The 18,074-nt window shown below is 30.0% G+C and overlaps 1 long non-coding RNA gene across 3 annotated transcripts; it reads left to right on the forward strand.

Annotated features, from left to right (window-relative positions):
* Nucleotides 1–5,045: 5,045 nt before the first annotated feature.
* LOC141447469 (uncharacterized) lies at nt 5,046–12,585 on the forward strand. 3 transcript variants are annotated; one of them, XR_012454354.1, is made up of 10 exons: nt 5,046–5,181; nt 5,280–5,428; nt 5,955–6,061; nt 7,889–8,387; nt 8,513–8,771; nt 9,881–9,976; nt 10,341–10,524; nt 11,152–11,242; nt 11,716–11,888; nt 12,278–12,585. It is a non-coding gene; the product is annotated as an uncharacterized lncRNA (long non-coding RNA). The 3 variants fall into 3 exon arrangements; XR_012454356.1 differs by having other exon boundaries at nt 8,574–8,771; XR_012454355.1 differs by lacking the exon at nt 7,889–8,387.
* Nucleotides 12,586–18,074: the final 5,489 nt, after the last annotated feature.

Genomic DNA, 18,074 nt, shown 5'->3' on the forward strand with positions numbered 1-18,074 from the left:
TGCTGTTTCTGCATTTGATAGTTAATACTAAAGGCAATCCTAGATTGTATATGTTGGGTCGATCTGTTTTGAAATTCAAGAAGTGAAAACCATTGGAAAAAGAGGAAATAGTCTCTTAATTTCACTGTAATGCTGCTGTTTCTGCATTTGATAGTTAATACTAAAGGCAATCCTAGATTGTATATGTTGGGTCGATCTGTTTTGAAATTCAAGAAGTGAAAACCATTGGAAAAAGAGGAAATAGTCTCTTAATTTCATTGTAATGCTGCTGTTTCTGCATTTGATAGTTAATACTAAAGGCAATCCTAGATTGTATATGTTGGGTCGATCTGTTTTGAAATTCAAGAAGTGAAAACCATTGGAAAAAGAGGAAATAGTCTCTTAATTTCACTGTAATGCTGCTGTTTCTGCATTTGATAGTTAATACTAAAGGCAATCCTAGATTGTATATGTTGGGTCGATCTGTTTTGAAATTCAAGAAGTGAAAACCATTGGAAAAAGAGGAAATAGTCTCTTAATTTCACTGTAATGCTGCTGTTTCTGCATTTGATAGTTAATACTAAAGGCAATCCTAGATTGTATATGTTGGGTCGATCTGTTTTGAAATTCAAGAAGTGAAAACCATTGGAAAAAGAGGAAATAGTCTCTTAATTTCACTGTAATGCTGCTGTTTCTGCATTTGATAGTTAATACTAAAGGCAATCCTAGATTGTATATGTTGGGTCGATCTGTTTTGAAATTCAAGAAGTGAAAACCATTGGAAAAAGAGGAAATAGTCTCTTAATTTCACTGTAATGCTGCTGTTTCTGCATTTGATAGTTAATACTAAAGGCAATCCTAGATTGTATATGTTGGGTCGATCTGTTTTGAAATTCAAGAAGTGAAAACCATTGGAAAAAGAGGAAATAGTCTCTTAATTTCACTGTAATGCTGCTGTTTCTGCATTTGATAGTTAATACTAAAGGCAATCCTAGATTGTATATGTTGGGTCGATCTGTTTTGAAATTCAAGAAGTGAAAACCATTGGAAAAAGAGGAAATAGTCTCTTAATTTCATTGTAATGCTGCTGTTTCTGCATTTGATAGTTAATACTAAAGGCAATCCTAGATTGTATATGTTGGGTCGATCTGTTTTGAAATTCAAGAAGTGAAAACCATTGGAAAAAGAGGAAATAGTCTCTTAATTTCACTGTAATGCTGCTGTTTCTGCATTTGATAGTTAATACTAAAGGCAATCCTAGATTGTATATGTTGGGTCGATCTGTTTTGAAATTCAAGAAGTGAAAACCATTGGAAAAAGAGGAAATAGTCTCTTAATTTCATTGTAATGCTGCTGTTTCTGCATTTGATAGTTAATACTAAAGGCAATCCTAGATTGTATATGTTGGGTCGATCTGTTTTGAAATTCAAGAAGTGAAAACCATTGGAAAAAGAGGAAATAGTCTCTTAATTTCACTGTAATGCTGCTGTTTCTGCATTTGATAGTTAATACTAAAGGCAATCCTAGATTGTATATGTTGGGTCGATCTGTTTTGAAATTCAAGAAGTGAAAACCATTGGAAAAAGAGGAAATAGTCTCTTAATTTCACTGTAATGCTGCTGTTTCTGCATTTGATAGTTAATACTAAAGGCAATCCTAGATTGTATATGTTGGGTCGATCTGTTTTGAAATTCAAGAAGTGAAAACCATTGGAAAAAGAGGAAATAGTCTCTTAATTTCACTGTAATGCTGCTGTTTCTGCATTTGATAGTTAATACTAAAGGCAATCCTAGATTGTATATGTTGGGTCGATCTGTTTTGAAATTCAAGAAGTGAAAACCATTGGAAAAAGAGGAAATAGTCTCTTAATTTCATTGTAATGCTGCTGTTTCTGCATTTGATAGTTAATACTAAAGGCAATCCTAGATTGTATATGTTGGGTCGATCTGTTTTGAAAATCAAGAAGTAAAAACCATTTGAAAAAGAGGAAATAGTCTCTTAATTTCACTGTAATGCTGCTGTTTCTGCATTTGATAGTTAATACTAAAGGCAATCCTAGATCTTTTTTCAACAGTAAGATTGGAAAAAATAAAGTATAATCCATCAGGAAAGTATAATTCCAGCAGAGAAAAGTTGAAATTTCTGCACAATTTCGCCAGAATACTGCTGTTTCTGTATTTGATTGTTAATAATAAGGACAATGCTAGATTGTGCACCTTAGGTCGATCTATTTTAGAAGAGATAAAGTAAAAATGCACTGCAAAATGCTGAAATGGTCAGCTAGTTTGAATAAAAATCCTCTTTTTCTGTCTTTGTAAGTTACAAATAAGGCCAAGGCTAGATTGTGCACCCCAGGTCGATCTATTTTGAAAAAGAAGAAGTAAAAAAGTATTAGAAAATACAGAAATAGTCACCTAGTTGGAATAGAATTCTTCTTTTTCTGTCTTTGAACGTTAATAATTAGGCCAATGCTAGATTGTGCATCTTAGGTCGATCTATTTTGGATAAAGAGAAGTAATAAAGCACTGGAAAATGCAGAAATAATCACTTAGTTTGAATAGAATTCTTCTTTCTCTGTCTTTGAACGTTAATAATTAGGCCAATGCTAGATTGTGCACCTTAGTTCGATCTATTTTAGAAGAGATAAAGTAAAAATGCGTTGCAAAATGCTGAAATGGTAACTTAGTTTGAATAGAATTCTTCTTTCTCTGTCTTTGAGCATTAATTATGAGGCCAATGCTAGATTGTGCATCTTAGGTCGATCTATTTTGTATAAGAATAAGTAAAAAAGTATTGGAAAATACAGAAATAGTCACCTAGTTTGAATAGAATTCTTCTTTCTCTGTCTTTGAACGTTAATAATTAGGCCAATGCTAGATTGTGCACCATAGGTCGATCTATTTTAGAAGAGATAAAGTAAAAATGCACTGCAAAATGCTGAAATGGTCAGCTAGTTTGAATAAAATTCCTCTTTTTCTGTCTTTGAACGTTAATAATTAGGCCAATGCTAGATTGTGCACCTTAGTTCGATCTATTTTAGAAGAGATAAAGTAAAAATGCGTTGCAAAATGCTGAAATGGTAACTTAGTTTGAATAGAATTCTTCTTTCTCTGTCTTTGAGCATTAATTATGAGGCCAATGCTAGATTGTGCATCTTAGGTCGATCTATTTTGTATAAGAATAAGTAAAAAAGTATTGGAAAATACAGAAATAGTCACCTAGTTTGAATAGAATTCTTCTTTCTCTGTCTTTGAACGTTAATAATTAGGCCAATGCTAGATTGTGCACCATAGGTCGATCTATTTTAGAAGAGATAAAGTAAAAATGCACTGCAAAATGCTGAAATGGTCAGCTAGTTTGAATAGAATTCCTCTTTTTCTGTCTTTGAACGTTAATAATTAGGCCAATGCTAGATTGTGCACCTTAGGTCGATCTATTTTGGATAAGAAGAAGTAATAAAGCACTGGAAAATGCAGAAATGGTAACTTAGTTTGAATAGAATTCTTCTTTCTCTGTCTTTGTAAGCTAATAATAAGGCCAATGCCAGATTGTGCATCTTAGGTCGATCTATTTTGGATAAGGATAAGTAAAAATGCACAAGAAAATGCAGAAATAGTCATCTAGTTTGTATAGAATTCTTCTTTTTTGTCTTTGAATGTAATAAGGCCAATGCTAGATTGTACACCTTAGGTCGATCTATTTTGGATAAGAAGAAGTAATAAAGCACTGGAAAATGCAGAAATGGTAACTTAGTTTGAATAGAATTCTTCTTTCTCTGTCTTTGTAAGCTAATAATAAGGCCAATGCCAGATTGTGCATCTTAGGTCGATCTATTTTGGATAAGGACAAGTAAAAATGCACAAGAAAATGCTGAAATAGTCAGCTAGTTTGAATAGAATTCTTCCTTTTTGTCTTTGAATGTAATAATAAGGCCACCAGAATTCGTTGGTGCATCCACTAAACTAAATTTATTTCTAGTTATTGTATGGTAATCTAGAGCGTCTTTATTATTTCGTTGTAAATGCTGTTTTGTTTCAGTAATCCGTTTGCAGTTATTCTAGCCTTCAATATGAGCAATTCTTCAAGAGCTGATAAAAACAAAATATAGTTTGAGAATTCTTCTTTGATTACTTTAATTACAGCTGGTTTTGATTGAATATTGGACACATTTAAATAATAAGTATATGTAAAACGCTATATTGATTAATCTAAAAGATAGCTTGAGACGCTTTGATGTAGAAAGGATTGCGAAGTCTTCCTGTGGTAATGGTAAGACACAATTGATAGTAAAACTTTCGGTATCGAGCTGAGTGAAGTTTTTAGTAAGTAGTAAGTGATATTGTCATCCGATAAAAGTTTGACAGCAATGCATTTAAGTACGAAGTCACCTTTAAGCCAATCTATTATCACCTTTAATGTATTTTCATATGAGCGTAAAGTATTTGCAGAAGATCGAAGTCTTACTGTTGATCGATGGATACAATGGATTAGCATGGGTGAGGAACAACGTTAGATTTGTAGAGAACCTTTTACTCCACATCTTCAACTTCTTATAAAAATAGTAAGTTTTTGTTAATTTACTTATGGAACTTTTAGTTACTACGTTACTTGTAAGTAGTGAAATATCAATACATCTTATGGAGATTTATTAAGAATTTTCCTCGCTTGTTGTACCAATATTATTGTCCCATAATTATTAAAATAGTTTCATCAGATTGGTTGGTTCTATTATACATAGCTTGTGAAGAGAGTGGAATTTATAAATTTATTATTTTGGTATTTGCAATATTTAAATCTTTAAAAAGTATAAATCAGAAATTGAAATCGTAATATTTAAATTAAGGAAATTGGGAAACCTTGCTAGAAATTCTATACATTCTGTTGAAAATTAGGAATGTGAAAAAAATAGACGTATTAAGAACTTGCCAATGCTATCTAGCGACAATAGGTTAAACTAGGAAAATGTAATTACTAATTACACATAAACTAGTTCCAATGATCGCCGCTAGGTAGCATGAACATGTACTATGACAATATTAAAATAAACATCCAATAACCTCCTAACCAAACAACTTTCCGGTGCAGCAATGGGTAGAACGGTTTAACGGATTTGTCCAAATATTCTCTTTATCATGTAGCAGCAGTAATAAATTGCTTTATTTATTAAATGTACTTCACCCACGTTGAAAAACATTTTATGTCGTCAGTATTTTCAAAAGAAGTTTTCCTCTAAAAAAATTTCCATGTTTAAAATTCACTGTTATTTCATAATTTGATGTTTTTTTATTTATGATTGATAGTTTTAAGTTGATGCTGCTGTAACTAAGTCAGTGAGAACTTTACATAACTTAGAAAACTGTTTGTATTATCTACTTGCATTAAGCGATAACTTCCTAGGAAATTAAAAAAATTTTTTTTGCATCATTACTGCGTTAAGGACTTCTTGTAGGTAAGCAACATTTTTTGTATATACTTTTATTTTTAATTTCGAGTTGATGTGATTAGAAGTGTTTATGAAATTGACATGTTTCCGAGACAGTTGATAGATAGTAGATGCATTTTAAGTGTACGCGTGTAATTTTGAAAAGTTAATTGTAGTCTTCATTATTTTCCTTCATAAAAATGTTTCAACAGTCACAATTAGGTAGATGTAGTTCGTAACATGTTAATAATTTTTGGTCGTTTTTATTACTGTACAAGTGAATTGCTAATTACGATTATGTATTTGGGAATTATGAACTTCCACGTAAATATTCACATTTCTCTCATTTAAAGGAAAGAGTAATCTCCAGAAAGTTTAAATTAATGATGTTAAGTTTAATAACGTCCTAGAATTATGGACCTTGGATTTTGCAAGGTTCGCACTAGTAGTTTTAAATTCTAACTTAATGAAAATTGATTTCTAAATATTTGTGAATTACAATGAAAACAATTGTATAAATAATAATTTATTTAATTTTTAATTTTGTTCTCAGCGTTCTTTCGACATTCTAATGGTAATTCTTAACTAGCTCAATTCAAACAAATGGCTGGGTTAATGACATTTTATCCAGAGTAACACATTTTAACTCTTACAGCAACAGTAAGTACATGTTTTCAGCTTACAGCATGTTGTTTCTCAGTTAAGATATTATGTCGTATTATCTAAAGATAAATAATAAAGTATGCAGTAATAGATTACATACCTAGTAAGTGCAATGATTTGCCAAAATTCAAACTATCCAGAAGGTACATGAACTTAAATTTACGTTTTTTTTTAAAGTGCTTTTGCTTACACTTTTAATGATTCTCTATCATCTTAGGGCTTTTTATCATCTTAGATTCTTTAACTGTGGAACAGATCTTCAAGTATTCTTATCTATCATATACTTCCTTCTGAATAATACTACATAAACTAAAACTTTTTTCATTTAAATTTTTATCTTTTTTAGCTGAAAAATAGTTTCAGTTTTTTGAAAGAAGATTTTAACTTGATTGAAATTCTGTTATATTTTCCAATCACGCAACTATTTCTAATGTGTATAAAAAAAAAAAAAAATAGAATATTAGTAGCATGTTTGTTGTTGTTCAATCAGAGTAATCTTTTTGATAAATAATAAGAATGTTTTTTGAAAATATATTTAATTTTCTTTGAAAGAAAGGGTTAGGTTCTTTAAAAAATTATTTAAACTTTCACATCAATGCTTTAGTTTTATTGCATTCACATTTATTTAATTTTTATGAATACATAATTAATTATTTTATTATTATAATTTTTTTTTATATATAATACCATCGGAATATGTAGAAATCGTCTTCTTATTTCACTCGGACACTCTTGTTTTGTATTTGATAGTTAATATTAAGGCCGATGCAAGAGAGTTGATGTAGGTGTGTTTTTTTTTTTAAGTATGAGGAAATAACCTTTGAAAAAAGTGGAAATGGTATACTAATTTCACTGAAATGCAGGGATTTCGTATTTGATAGTTAATAATAATGTCAATGTAATTTTTCCATTCATTCTGGAACGTAACTTCTAATTAAAGGCAACCCTGTGTGTATTTTCCACATTTGGCTATTTATTCATAGACTTAAGCAGAAATCTCAAACTTTCCAGTCAAACTAAACAAGTAATTCAACGTATAAAGTAGAAATCTTAATATTTGCATTTAAATTATTCAAGAATTTTTTATTTTTCCATTCATTTTGCAATCGTAACTTCAAATGTGTGAACAATCTACCTGTGGCTCAGTTATTTATTCACCGAAGCCAAAATCTCAATCTTTGCACAAAACTAGAGGAGATTTTCTTAATCTTCTATTAATTTTGCAATGGTAATTTAGAATGTAGGCTACTCAGTGTGAATGAACAATACTTCTCTGTCTTAGTTATTAAAAGTATGAGGGAGAACATCGAAGACATATTGCAGATTACTTATCACAAAAATTTCTAGATCAACCGAATAAATAAAATGTAGTATAAGACTAAGATCCAATCTGAGTCACTCGTACGTCCTATAAGAACCAATTTCCTAAAGTTTCTGGGTTATAAAAACTGAAGTGTTTCTGCTAAGGATAAAAATGTAAGTTTTAGTAATGTGCAAACAGAAAGCCATTCACCAAGCTTGAATATACCAGCATATTTCATGTTCTAAGGTGATTAAAAGTTTTCCTTTAAAGATTTTACTATTTTACTTATTTTTTAAAATATTAGAATCGCATATGCATTCATATTTTGCTTAACAATAATTATTTCGAAGTGGAAATGCAACAATGTCCGAGTTTTAAACTTAAATTTTGGCGCCTTCCTCGTATAAAATATATTTCCAACTTCTCAGTTCTAAAATATTACTCGTACAGAAATTAAAGAAAAAAAAATTTTTTTTTAACATGTACTAGTTTTCAATTATTTTAATTCATAATTTTTACAGATGTTTGACAATTCGTTAATATTTTGGATAACACCACGTAACCTCCCTTAGTCTGCTCAGTTAGTAAGTGTTGTGCGGCTCGGGGAGGGCAGTGAAGTCGAAATCCTAATTCTGATGTGGTTATTCTACCTCTGAGATGGTTGAAAGACCAAAAACGATAAGGGGTATAATAAAAATACGACGTACTATGGACTAAATTACAAATGTTATTACGCACTGTGGACGTAACCTCATTTTCATAAGACTAATAAATTCTTAAGCCTTTACGAAGACCTATAAAAAGTAAAGTTCGAGAAGTGTTAGTTCAATATCGAAGTGAAGTAACGAAAACCCCAAGTCAAGATTCTAAGACGAGGGAGATGAGTACTATAAGCTTAATTCGCTTGTAAAACGAGTACATGAAATTGACTACTTATATTATATTAACAGTATAACTGAGGAGTCATTAACAATCAACAGATAGAGATTTAATAAAAAAGAACCTTATTTAATGATATATGTAAGTAATTGTTTATGTATTTTGGGAGAATCGTTTCATGTTTTTGTTATTGTTGTACTTAGTGCTATATAGCCAGTGTAAGAAAAAATAACAAGATAACAACGTGTATATGTCATAAATTTTAGGGCTTGAAAAAATATATCGAAACTTTAGTATTTATACATGATGGTGATTTCGGCAATTCAGATGAAAAATTAAATGGCTGCGAAGATAGGAATGATAAGACGTTACTAGCTCTGTATTTCGCTGGCAATGGTTTTTGACTATTTCATAACAAGAGTGAAGAGGTAGTAGTGTCTACAAGCAGGTGTAGAATGAGAAGTACTTGCTGGAGCAAGTGTTGAGTGAACAAGAAGACCTTTCCTTTGGTATCGGCTTCATAAGGTATTTTGCTTATTTTTGTAGCTTGGCCCTTTAATTTTTTCACTTTTACTTTAATATCCACCAAGCACTCGTTACAATTCAATTACTTTTTCTTGCCTGTAATAATTACAAGGTGCCTTCAACAGATATATTTGTTTTCGATAAATATTTTTAGGACTCGTCAAGTTTTGTGTGTGATGAAAATCAGTAATGAAAAATTCCAATTTTGATATTTAGTTTAATGTCTCCTTTTGGCGAAAATCTGTCAATCTTACTACAAATTTGCTGAATCTGATTTTTCGTATTTTCTCTTGAACAGCATTTACGATTTGCTGCAAACAACGTACTTTCATTCTGTTATTATGATCTAGAGCATGTATTGAAACATTTTCCTCAAAAAATTGATAAAAACTAAAAACTTTCTGTAATAAATAAAAGACTGCTGTAGCAGCTGGTATGCAGCAATTTGTACTTTGACAGAAATCGTGGGGTACTTACTACCTTTCCAATTGTCAACGAATTCAGTCTCCCCAGTCAAAAATCTTTAGGGAAATAGTAAATGCCCTTCGGTTTGCACTGATTTTACCATTCATAATGACCTCAAAATCTTTTATCCTCTATCTAGCGAAATCCTTTCTTTGCAAAATTATTATGTGCACATCATTGTTTAAGTTTACTTACAGTCACATTTATTTAATTATATGAATAATATTTCATCAGTAGTTATAGATATTAAATGTGTTTCTTTACTTTAACGAATTAAATGAAATAATTTTGAACAAAATTGAACTTGAAAAATTGTTTATTTGTTGACAAACCTAATAAACTAATTATTTCAATTTATGGCAGCTTGACTAAAACAAGTTTAGTATAACAGTTTAATTGCAACGTAATTTATGATAAAATAATTTAATGTTTAATGAACGAATACGTTTTAAAAAATTGAGCCGTTTAAAAGATTTAAACTAAAATTTCAGCATTCATATTTTATTTATTTTTTAAATTTTTGAAAGATACAAATTTATCTTGAACAGATGGTTGCATTTTAAGTTGTAGTATCATTGAATTGAATGCTTTTAATTTAAGATTAAATCTATAAACTGTTTATTTCATTGAATAATGATTTTCAGATTGGAAACAGCCAATACTGTGAGCCAATAACTGTAAAACCGTTCATCAACTGAAGTGGAAATGTAAAAGACTTTGAGAAAACATCGATCAAATGAGTAAGTACAATCAACTTTTCTTATGAATCAATTACTTAAAAAATGTACTATTTAGGTATAGATATATTGCATGTTTGTATCACAATTTTATTTATTAAATGATTTTTTTACTTAAAGTGAAAATAAAAAGTATTATTTAGTAGGAGAATAAATAAAAACCTTTAATTTGAAAAAAAATATATTTATTTGCCTGCGTATTTTATTTTTACATAGACTTCATATATGAATATAATATATTACATTTGCATATAATTGTTTTAGTTTAATTACAGTCACATTTATTTAATTTTATGAATAATATTTCATCAGTAGTTATAGATAATAAATGTGTTTCTTTACTTTTTTTTTATATATGTCTCTTTAGGTCGGATAGCAACTATTCTCTAGGTTAGAGAGGTAAACTGGAGTCACAGTAGAGTAGGTAGTAACCAACGTCGGTTAATAAGTGCGCAGTTATTCTTAACAAACACACCACCTGAGAGAGAAGAATGAAACTAATATTCTACAAAAATAAGGAAACTTTAAGTGCAAAGTTGGTTGAAAAACATGTAAGTTCTTAATCTTACATAAAATTGCATGTGCATGGCAGGAACACCTCCACAAGCTCACTGATTTTCTGTACTCAATATTTCTATGCAATATAAAGTATAAATAAATCCCTTTTAGCTCCTACTTTTTACTCTTCACTTTGCTCCCCTTCCTCTGCCGTCTTAAGTTTAATTATTTATTATTTCACAGAAAAATTAAGATGTTTAAAACAATTTTCTCCCCATAGGTGTTTGATAAATTATCAGATATTCCATTAAAATTAGATAAAAGAGATAATATGTTCGGTTAGTCTTATATATGCTCAAGGGAAGTGTTCTAAATTACTTTTGTCCTGGCTTTACATTATGTAATACCAACCTGTAACGTAATATTAATTATGAGTTTGATTATGAAGCTTACTCAGATTAAATCTTCTTTACAACATTTCAACTTCTGTGTGATAAATATATCTTCCAAATTGGTTATTCTGTTGCAATGTTAATTGTTTATATTGAAGTCTTGGGTCCCATATAGTGGACTGTTTTAGAGGCTATGCTTCAACTTCAACTAATGTTTCAATATCAAAATTGCATTAAAAAATAAAAGTTATGTATTTTAAAATGTAGTATGTGTTTCTCTCCGTCCAGTGCCTTTGCTCAAGGACCCTTTCTGCCCTTCGCTGGCTATTCTTGATCATGGCCCTTCTTTACATCCAGCAGCACTCCTACATAAGTTGAGGTAATTCACATCTAATTTCTACATTTCGTTCATGAAACAAATCAGGAAATCTTCGAAGGTACCCTGTTAATTTGTAGAATTCTACTACAGGTAGTCTTAACTATTATTTATTGCAAATAATTTGAGATAATTCGCAACTATTTCTACATTCAAATAAATCAATGATGAAATCTCCATACTTACCATGTTACCTTATGGAGCTGATCTTCACGTTATCTTATCCATTATTGATAAGCATCTAAAGCATTTTAACATCAATTAAACCTTTATTTCGATAAATTAAATATTTTCCTTTGAATCTGAATAAAAAGTTATTTTGTGCAATAGATGGTTTAAATTAGATTTTCCGAGTTAGTTGCAGAATGGTTTAATTAGTTATAAACAGAATTAACTAAGATTTTGTATGTAAAATGCTACCGTACTACAATAAGTGTGAATGAAATTCAAATCATTTACTGTTTTAATACTTTCAGCCCTTGGCCGACTCACAGCCCACTAAAGCTGAGACATAATCTAAAATGATTACTTTTGAGGGAATTTCTTTTAATGCTGCAGCACTTCCGTAAATAAGAGGTGATTCCCATCCATGTCTATTCCTGCAATATCCAAATAAGGAAATCTACCTATCTGTGGTGTTATCTTCCAGGTAATCTTATCTATTATTTATTAAAACTTGAGCATTTTTACGTGATTAAACCTTTTGTTCATATATTCCTGTAGAATCGGAATGAGTATAGTAAAGATTCTGTGATAAAGAAAGTTTTAATTTGATTGGAAAATTGAAAGGTTCAAGAACAAAAAATGACGAGTGTTTATTTAAAAAATGTTTATTTCACTTAAAAGAGTGCAGTGAACTGCTATTTTGAAAATGAATTAAGTTCATGTAATTACTAACACTCAGTTTTACTTTCTTGCGTTTTCTTTCTAAAAGATTGATCTATTTTTATTTAAACGTATAAAAAATTAACATTGATTTTCAAGGAAGTTGAGTTTGATTTGTAGACGAACAGTATATCTCATAATATTATTTTTCAGAGTTGAAACAGGCGAAACTGGAGTGCTTCCTGCAAAGAATGTTCATCGAATTAAGCCAAAATGAAATAGACGTTGGAAAACACCTATCCAACTGCAATTCTTTATTATTTAGTCGATTATTTGTAAAAAAAAATATATATTTGAAGTTTGAAAATGTAATGTAAATTTTAATATTATTATGTAGGTAATTTTAGGAATCATTACCTAAAAGATGTAATTGAATTTAAAATGTTTTTGTAATACGAAAGAAAAAAAATGTATAATTGGTAGCAAAATAAAGAATTATCTATAAATTATTAAAAAAGTCATTATGTATTTTCTCTTTTCCCATAGTCTTGTTATTTTTATTATATTTGCAAAGTTACAACTAAAAACAAAGTTAAAAAAGACTAAAAATGATAACAGGCAAATTAAAGTAATGTAAAACTAAAAATTCCGTTTAAATTAAACAAAAACAATAAAATAAAGTAATAGTAGTACGAAAAAATGGCGTCAGAGAGCGTTAAAAAGCAGAAAAAGTAAAAAAAGTTGAAAAAATTGCATCAGAAAGACGTAAAACAAAAAAAAAAGGGAAATTTAGTTCACATATTTGCCACTAGGTTGCAGCACTTACTGGACTTTTTTAGTATGTAAACAAAATTTAGTTCACATGTTTGCCACCAGGTAGCACTGAAACTGTTTATATACTACGGTCAAACAAGATGTCTCCTCAGTACGACTGCAGAGTCGTACTCGTGAGGAGGGGGCTATGTCGCTCGTCGCTCCAAAAATATCTAATCTAGTCAAAACACCTCTCTCCACACATACAATCTTGATAATATGTCATGGGTAATGGTTAGGGAGATGCGTTCACCTCGACGGTCGGAAGGCAACTATTCGCCCCACCCGGCCCGGCCCGCGCCGCGAACTTTCTTATATACCCTCCAGATGGCGTCATTTCACCATGACAACGGGCTCCCCCCCTACTTTTAGTTCCACCAGCTGTCACTAGATCGCTCGTGCTATCTGTTTTACCTCTCCTTGCACACTCTCTAGACTTTGGCAGCCATTGTTGTAACCTTGTTTAATGCTTCTTACACAATCCCAAGACTTTGGCAGCCATTGTTGTAACCTTGCTATTTTCTTACACACTCTCTAGACTTTGGCAGCCATTGTTGTAACCTTGCTATCTTCTTACACACCCTCTAGACTTCGGAGGCCATTGTTGTAACCTTGCTATTTTCTTACACACTCTCACGACTCTGGCAGCCATTTTAACCTTTTTTTATATTTTATTTTAATTTCCACGCAATTTTTTCATTTTTTTTAATTAATTTTTCATATTATTGAGACATTAAAAGGGAAAATAAATACAATATTGTTATAAATAAATCATTTATTATTTATTTTTTAATTATTGATACATTTTTTTACAATAAATTTTATAAAATCTTTACAACCTCATATTTAACCACGTTAGACTAATATAGGACCACCTTACTCATACTTATTACCATGTTAGTGACTCACAAGACTTATGCAGGACCTCCTTTCACTCACATTTAACCATGTTTGTGACTCTCAAGACTTATACAGGACCTCCTTTCACTCACATTTAACCATGTAGGTGACTCACAAGACTTACAAAGAACTTCCTTACACTCACTTCTAACCAAGTTGGTGACTAAGAGGACTTATAGAGGACCACATTACAATCATGTTTATCTTATTTTTTACCATGTAACTTGTATCCTATTTGTTAATTTTGTCAATATATATTTAAAAAAATTAAAAATATTTTATCATTTAAAGCGAAAACCTCGAAAAATAAATATAAACTTAGCAAAGGTTTCACTTTTTGTTTTTTATGTATTTTTTAAATTCTAAAGAAACAGGTGTGCTTGGAACGTAGAATAATTTTCTTTTTTTTTTTGTATAATAGATTGACAAAAGTAAACAAATTAATAAATAGGTTTCATGTGAAGCGGTAAAAAAATAAGCTATTAGCGAGTGTAAGATAGTGCTGTATAAGTCTAGTAAGACGCAAACAGGGTTAAATATGAGTGTAAGTTGAACCTATATAAGTCTAGTGAGTTTCTAACGTGGTTAAATGTGAGTGTAAGATAAATCTAGTAAGATAGTCTAGTCTAACATTCATCACCTCTCTCCCAAAGAATGAGTGAAGGAGATGTGGTCGCTTCGACGGTTCATATCATTTTTAATAGATTCCTAACCAAATTAGTGGGAATATTCACACTGGATTGATGTTTTACGTCTTTTTCACTTGGGCTTCCATTGTTGGACAGTTTTGCAGGCAGTGCTCTGGAATCCCCAGTATTTAATCCTGAAAATTAACATTATTGTAATTAAAATGTAATGAATTTCACCTAGCATAAGAAGCTATAGAAACACATCTGTAACAATTTATGTATAAAAAAAGATTAAATAAAGACAAATGTAATTAACCTAAAGAATTTATTTATTTCTTTAAACCTAAATCTTTTCATTCAATGATAATGAAATATATTTCCAAAAAAGGCACATTCCTCAGGAAGAAAATTAATTTGATTGAAAAATTAAAATAACACAATCTACTAGTATTATGAAATTATTTTTTTGAAAATTAATTACAAAATTATAAGTTTGACTAAAAATAGTTCTATGTGATTGGAAAATTATGCAGAATTCACATGCGTGTTTGATGTAGAATTTTTCAATTAAATTACTGCTACCTACAATCAACAAAAATTAAAACTTCTTTCAGATACAAAAAGAAAATAATTTGTATGAAAAAAAGTTTTGGTTGTTGTTGTATCACTCCTAAAATAATAAATAATAAAATAAGACTTTCCTGGATGTGAATAACTTCATATTAATACTGGTCGTGCTGCTGAAAGTACAGGAAGACCCTTAAAAATTCATCTCTGGTAAAATTTGCAAGTTTACAACAAGCCGATTGATGTTAGCGCCGCATGAACTTTAACAAATCTTACACTAAACATGAGTAGGAGCGTTCACGAATTCTCGTCACAATATACGTATTTAAATTTCCTTTAAATATAAAACTTTTCCTTAAACATAATAATGAAGTAATTCTATATTTTACATGCTAAGTATTTTAGAATTGAAGAGCTTCTTCAAAACAATATAATAAAATCGGGAAAAAAAGGGTTTCCAACGCGAATAGTAAGATCAATGCGAATAGAAGAGTATTTACTATTTTCCAAAAGATTTTTGATTGGGGAGAGTGAATTCGTTGATAATTGGAAAGGTAGTAGTACCCCATGATTTCTGCATAACACCTTGTAATTATTATAGGCAACAAAAAGTATGAATGGTAACGAGTGCTTGGTGGATATTAAAGTAAAAGTGAAAAATTAAAGGGTCAAGTGACAAAGATAAGCAAAATACCTTATGAAGCCGGTAGAAAAGGTAAGGTCATGTTCACATAACACTTACTCCAGCACGTACTTCTCATTCTCCTCCTGCTTGTAGGCAATACTACCCTCTTCACTCTTGTTACGAAATAGTCAAAAATCATTACCTACGTAGGTTACTTAATATCATAAGGTTCCTTTTTATTAAATCTATATCTGTTGATTAAATGACCCCTTAGTTATACTGTTAATGTAATATAAGTAGTCAATATTATGTTCAGGTCTAACTCGTTCATAATTTCACTAGAATACTTATGTTTCCGTATTTAAAAGTTAATTTTAAGACCAAGGGTAGATTATGTAAGCTAGATCAATCAATTTTGGGAAACAAGAAAGAAAAACCATTGGAAACGTGGATCAGCAGTCTTCCTGGAGACAGTTTCTTCTACATCCAATACAATCAAGGATTGACTTTAATATTAACTATCAAATGCAGAAACAGCAGCATTACAATGAAATTAAGAGATTATTTCCACTTTTTCCAATGGTTTTATCTCTTGTTTTTCAAAGCACAATAAATTTACCAACTTGAATTGACTTTATTATTAACAATCAAATACAGAAACAGCAGAATTCAGGGAAATTATGCAAGAACTTCAACTTTGTCCAATAGTTTTTACGCTTTCTTGTTAAAAAAAGATCGAACCTACATTTACATTCATACATCTGCTTTAATATTAACTATCAAATAAGAAAAACAGGAGTTTTCGAGTAAAATTAGAAGACGATTTCTACTTTTTCCAATGGTTTTTACTTCATAATTTTAAAAAAAGTTTGAACCTACATGAAAATTCTTACTCCGGTCTTAATGTTAACTATCAAATACGAAATAGGAGTGTTCGAGTGAAATTAGAAGACGATTTCCACTTTTTCCAATGGCTTTTACTTCTTGTTTTTCAAAATAGAACAAGCTAATTTGCACAATCTTGCAATGGCTTATCAAACATGGAAACAGCTGGATTCATGTGAAATAAAGAAATAAATTAAGCTTTTTCTGATGGATTTTACTTTTTATTTTTCAAAATAGATCGTTCCTACATTTATAATTTAGCATTGACTTTATTATTAACTATCATATACGAAATTACTGAATTTCAGTGAAATTGCGAGACTATTTCCACTTTTTCCAATAATTTTTACTTCTTGATCAAGAAAAGAGATCGTCCCAATATATATAATGTGTCATTAGACTTTATGGTAACTTTAAAATGCAGAAACATCAGCATTCCACTGAAATTAGGAGACCATTTCCACTTTTTCCAATGGTTATTTCTTAATACTTAAAAAAAAGGTACCTACATCTACATTCTTACATCCTTAATATTAACTATCAAATACAAAATATATTACCATACATACATCTCATTGAAATTGGGATAAAAGTTCAATTTTTCCAATTGCTTTTTACTTTATTGTTTTTAAAAAATGATAGACTTTACAATTACAATCTAGCATTGATCATAATACAAATTATCAAATAAGTAAAATTAGACGGAAATTTACTTTTTCTACAGCTTTTTACCTCTTACTTTTAACAAAAGATCGTACCTAGTTAATTTAAGTTTCGATCATAAAAGGTAAACGGTAAATTTAAGTAAAAAGAAGACATCGATACAGAAAAAAGTTGAAAAAATTAAGCCCGCTTGCTGGAGTGGAAGAATTAACTTGATAAGATCTTATTACTTTTATTTCATGCTCGAACTGAAGTTTATTTTTTGTTAGCAATTTTAGATATACTATATCTCAACCGTTCACGATACTGCACCAGATAACATAATTTATAGTTTGTAGGCATTAATGAACATCTTTGTATTTATAAAGTTTAATTAAATTTGGAAAAATTGTTAATTGAAGCTACATTTGAGCTTTGAAACGTGTACAGTCTCTGTTAGCCTACTCACGGGAGTAGTTGCCCAGGGAGCACCTCGAGGAGGTAGAGATCAGATTTCGCTCCCCAAAAATTATCTACCGATTATTGGAATAACAATAAGATGTAGGGATATCTTTTCTTATTAATGCAATGTACAAATTTAAAATCTAGATATTGTCTTTAAAAATTGAGAAGTGTAATGGAAGAACCTTGACAATTATTATAGTATGAGAAAATCGTGTGACAGTTCTCTTGAATTTTTTTCTGTTTAAGAATTACTGAGTTAGATAAAAGTCACTGAATCAAATTCAAGTGAATTAAAAGTAATTATGTTATCTTGATTCGTTCACAGGAACATTATAAAGAAATAAGAAATTATTTTAAACATTATTATAACTACTTCTCAAAAGGTTTTATAAAAATGATTTTATATTTAAAATTTAAAAATACTTTCAATTGATTATAACATATTTCATATTGTTAAATATTAAATATATAATTGCTACACTGT

Source organism: Rhodnius prolixus, unplaced genomic scaffold (genome assembly GCF_049639745.1).
Source record: "Rhodnius prolixus isolate KJV_2025 unplaced genomic scaffold, Rpr scaffold_7, whole genome shotgun sequence".
Lineage (NCBI taxonomy): Eukaryota > Metazoa > Arthropoda > Insecta > Hemiptera > Reduviidae > Rhodnius > Rhodnius prolixus.